The sequence below is a fragment of the Citrus clementina genome, unplaced genomic scaffold (assembly GCF_000493195.1).
Source record: "Citrus clementina cultivar Clemenules unplaced genomic scaffold, Citrus_clementina_v1.0 scaffold_3, whole genome shotgun sequence".
Lineage (NCBI taxonomy): Eukaryota > Viridiplantae > Streptophyta > Magnoliopsida > Sapindales > Rutaceae > Citrus > Citrus x clementina.
The window spans coordinates 17260134-17265409 of record NW_006262339.1 but is presented as its reverse complement, the minus strand read 5'-3'; the positions used below and the strand labels follow the sequence as shown (position 1 = coordinate 17265409).

Sequence of the window (5276 nt, the reverse complement as noted above, 5' to 3'; positions counted from 1 at the left end):
TCTTACAATTGTTAATTTCAGAAATAATCAACTTTAACTAGGTTCATCTTGAAATAAAGGTAGACTGCATTATTATGATTGCTGTAGCATTTCTAGTAACATCAGTCCCTGTGGAGACAATCTAGAATATTCATCACTTTATTACTTGTTGTGTACACTTGCACATTAGCATCAATAGCAATTGAGTGAAAATTAACCAACAAGTTTTTGGCACCGTTGCCAGGGATTGATTAGTTATTTTCGAAGTGTGAAGTAAATCTTGATAGTGCCAACTTGATCTAATTTCTTCTATTTATTGACAGATCAACACTTGCATGCGCAAAGACAGATCTGTTGTATTCCAATTTGATCCTGAGATTGAAAGGACTGTAAGAAGACTGCGGAGAGAACAAAGAAATTCAAAATCTGTTTCAGACATGGATAATCTGCAGGATATGGGAAACTTGGACCCTCACAGGCCATTTCAACCTGTCAACATTCAAGAGGGGCAGAATGAGCATGTTAATCAGAGACAGCCAGGCAACAATAATATTATTTACATGGCAAATGACAGAGACAGGGCTATCATAGATTATGTTGTGTTAACCCCTCAAGTTGTACATCCTGGAATAGTCAGACCTGAAGTGGAAGCCGCAAACTTTGAACTTAAGCCAATGATGTTTCAAATGTTTCAAACAGTGGGTCAATTCAGTGGACTACCAACTGAAGATCCTCACCTCTATTTTAAGTTGTTTTTGGAAGTGAGTGATACTTTTAAAATTGCTGGAGCAACACAAGATGCTTTAAGACTAAGGCTTTTTCCTTACTCCTTAAGAGATCGAGCTAGAGCATGGTTGAACTCATTACCATCTGATTCTATCACTACATGGAATGAATTGGCTGATAAATTCTTAATGAAATATTTTCCACTGACCAAGAATTGAAAATTACGGAATGAGATAACTTCTTTTCGTCAACTTGAATATGAGAGTTTGTATGAAGCTTGTGAGAGATTTAAAGAACTGCTCAGAAGGTGTCCTCATCATGGCATTCTTTGCTGCATATAGTTGGAAACCTTCTACAATGGATTGAATCCAAGTACGAGATTGATAGTTGATGCTTTAGCAAATGGAGCTTTGTTATCTAAATCTTACACTGAAACTTATGAAATTTTGGAGAGAATTACCAACAATAATTATCAATGGCCATCAACTAGACAGACGGCAGTAAGAGGAGCAGCAGGGGTATATAATATAGATGCAATTATGGCATTATCAGCGCAAGTAACCTCATTGAGTAACATGGTGAAAACATGACTTCTGCTCCATCAGCAGTAAAGCAAGTTGCTGAACTGTCTTACGTGTATTGTGGTAAAGAACATGTATTTGATAACTGTCATGGAAATCTAGCATTAGTAAACTATGTGGGTAATGTTGAGTGTTAGAAAATGCATATTTATAAAGGAGAAAACCGTCATTTTACATTTCAAGTCTTACTAACAACCCTTACTTTTATGTATTTAACCTTCTTGTGATTTAATTACATGTGTTTTATTTTAATTAAGTATTTTATGTATTTTAGGGGCATTATAGTCATTTCACAATAAAGGAGAAATCAGACGGCAAAACGGATATCACTTTTGAACTCAGGACGGTCAAAAACCTTAGGAGGAGCATAAAAAGAAAAATGGCACTATTCACATGTACGGTACTATTCACGTGTACGGTACTGTATACGTTACTGTTCACGACACTGTTCACATAGATGGATGATGACGTGGCATTGACCGATGATGTGGCATTGACTGATGAGGTGTCACGATCCTGTTGGACTAAAATTCTTATGTACTGTTGATGGTGACGTGGCAGCATATCAGTGGACGAAAAATCTCGTGTACGGTGCATGCATCACACAGGATTATTTTCAACCAAACCGCGTTACTGTTCATCCCGGGTCAAACCGTGTTACTGTTCATCCGCGTGGTCAAACCGTGAACTGTTGACTGATGACGTGGCGCAATCCTGAACGTCCAAACTGTTTTTAATCCGATGACCATGATTTACTCCATGTATCTATAAAAATGGGGCCTCTCCCCCCTAATTTGAGATCTCTGAATCCATTTTTGGACTCTGTTTTCTGTAATTCCCTCTTCATCTTGTATTTTCTTCGTATTTTAATAAATTCCCATTTTGCCCCTAGTTCAATTATAAGTGGCTAATTTTCTTTCAAGCTTGGGTTGAAGGTGAAGTCTCAACATGTGTCATGGGCTTTATTTGGTAAATTTATTTTCTCTTCCCCTCTAGTTTTTGTGGATGTTTTGACTTCTCGTCGACAAATAATACTAATCTTGTCTAGTACCGCCTTGGTTTCACCGGCTCTCTAGTATAAGGTTATTATTATTTGGCACGATAAGCCCTTAGCACCATATTGATTAGAGCGTGGTTCATGAGGTGTGGATTCCCCCCCATGATTTAATTGGTATTAATACGGATTATTTAGCCCATGATGCATGTTGATACGGATCCAGATACCCAAGTACGTCATTTCAATATAATTCTCGTCAATTTATTCTCGCCATTTCAATACCAATTTTAGAATTTATTCTCGCTATTTCAATTCCAATTTTAGAATTTATTCTCGCCATTTTAATTTAAGTTTTAGCATATCCCAAATCATTTACACCACAAATCCAATCACCCATTTACTAAATTAATTCTACACAATTAAAATCCACCTCCTCGTGGGATCGACATTCGTCACCATTAGTCTATACTACAATAGATTCGTGCGCTTGTGAGTACATTAAAATTTGCACAACAGTTAATTTCAACCGACAACCTTAAAACAACCCGTACTCAAATACTTACAACCCTGGATGGAAGCAACACCCAAATTTTTCATGGAGCAATCAAAATTGAAATGCTCCAATATTGAGTGAATAGAACAGAAATACTCAACCACGTAGTTCTCATCAGCAGAATCAAGGGCAAAAACACACCAGCCATGATCCTCTTATTTCATTGGAAACACTGATTAAGGAATACATTGCGAAGAATGAAGCAATTGTGCAAAGTCAAGTTGTATCTCTAAGAAACCTGAGCTTGCCACAGCAATGAGTAGCAGATCTCAGGGAAGCTTGCCCAGCAACACAGAAGATCTAAGAAGAGAGGGAAATGAACACTGCAAAGTAATCAACTTAAGATCTGGAAAGAATATTAATATCCATGTTGATGTGACTAAAAAAAGGTTAGAACTTAATTCCTCACAAGAACCACTTCAAGATGAGAGCATGTTACAACAATCCAGCCATGAAGATACCGGTGTTAGTGGTCAAGCTACAGTAACTATGGAAGGGAATCAACCAATAAATGTTGAAGAAGAAGTTGCAACACCAGTGGTAATAACTTAAAATAAATTAAATGAACAGAGATCGGTACCTCCTGAGGCTACCCAGCAATTTAGGCATCTACCTCTTTTCCCACAGAGATTCTAGAAACAAAAACAAGACAAATAATTTAGTAAATTCTTTGAAGTGCTGAAGCAATTACACATCAACATACCTTTTGTGGAAGCATTAGAGCAAATGCCTAATTATGTGAAAGTTTTAAAAGACATCTTGGCAAGAAAAAAAAGGTTGGGAGAATTTGAAACTGTTGCTTAACACAGTAAAGCAGTCATATGCTCCAAAGTAAGATTTCTCAAAAATTGAAGGATGCAGGAAGCTTCACAATACCATGTTCCATTGGAACTAGGTACAATGGCAAAGCACTCTGTGATTTGGGAGCCAGTATTAATATGATGCCATTATCTGTATTTAAGCAGTTGGGAGTAGGAGAATGCAGGCCAACAACAGTCACTCTGTAATTAGCTGACAGATCTCATGCATATTCTGAAGGAAAAATTGAGGATGTACTGTAAAGGTTGACAAATTCATCTTTCCAGTAAACTTCATTGTATTAGACTTTGAGGCTGATAAAGAGGTACCCATTATACTTGGAGGACCTTTCCTAGCACCCGGGAAGACTCTGATAGATGTGCAAAAAAGAGAGCTAACAATGAGGATGAATGACCAACAAGTCACACTCAATGTATTAGAGGCTATAAAGAATCCTAATGAGGCAGAAGATTGCAATCTCCTGAGTGTTGTGGATTTTGTTGTAGCAAACAGAATCGACAGATGCTGCAGTAATGAGGTCATCAAGGTTGCCACCTTTGAGAGCTTTGAAGAAAAAGATGTTGTAACAAACCAGATAGATTAGATGGAAGGAAGGCAATCTAACAGACATAGCAGATTTGTTGAACATCTAAATCTTTCAAATAGGGAAGTAAAGATAACTTTACCATCTATTGAATCACCTCATACTCTTGAATTAAAATTGTTACCCTCACATTTGAAATATGCTTATCTTGGTCAAAACAATACACTCCCTGTAATCATTTCATCTACTTTAGATGCAGGTCAAGAATGGAGCCTGGTAGATGTGCTTGGGAAATACAGAAAAGCAATTGGATGGACCATGGCAGACATTAAAGGGATCAGCCCATCCATACGCATGCATAAAATTTTATTAGAATACTATTACAGCAACTCGGTAGACCAACAGATAAGGTTAAACCCCATTATGAAGGAAGTTGTGAATAAAGAAATCATTAAATGGTTAGATATTGTGATCATATACCTGATATTAGACAGTTCATGGGTGAGCCCCATTCAATGTGTTCCAAAAAAGAGAGGAATAACAGTGATAGCAAATGAGAAGAATGACCTTATTCCTACAAGAACAGTGATTGGATGGAGGGTATGTATGGATTACAGGAAACTCAACAAAGCCACTCGAAAGGATCACTTACATCTTCAATTCATAGATCAAATGTTAGACAAACTAGCTGAAAAGCAATACCATTGTTTCCTAAATGGGTATTCAGGCTACAACCAAATTGTTATAACTCCAAAGGATCAGGAAAAGACTATAGCTAACCCTTTTGAGCCTTTTAAAAAAAAAATTCTTTGTCAAACTTATCATCTTGACCCACTCCAATTTGGAGTATTACCCAATATCTTACAAGTTCCATCACCTATTTATGTTTGAGAAAAATATAAATAATTATTTTCTTTAGTGAAATTGTGCCAAACAAAAGAAAAAAAATAAAAAAAAATTTGTTGTTTAAAAAAAAAGAAAAAAAATAATAGGTGAAATCCACCTTGTAATTTCCAAAAGATTTCTACTTTTCCTTAAACATATATTTTGTTTTTTCCTATTTTCCTTCATTTGTTAGCCATGTCCTTAGCCTACGTT

The 5276-nt window shown here is 36.4% G+C and overlaps 1 non-coding gene across 1 annotated transcript; it reads right to left on the bottom strand.

Moving 5' to 3' along the window:
• Window positions 1-922: 922 nt before the first annotated feature.
• Window positions 923-1030, bottom strand: LOC112100636. Its single transcript, XR_002907003.1, has one exon. It is a non-coding gene; the product is annotated as a small nucleolar RNA R71 (small nucleolar RNA).
• Window positions 1031-5276: the final 4246 nt, after the last annotated feature.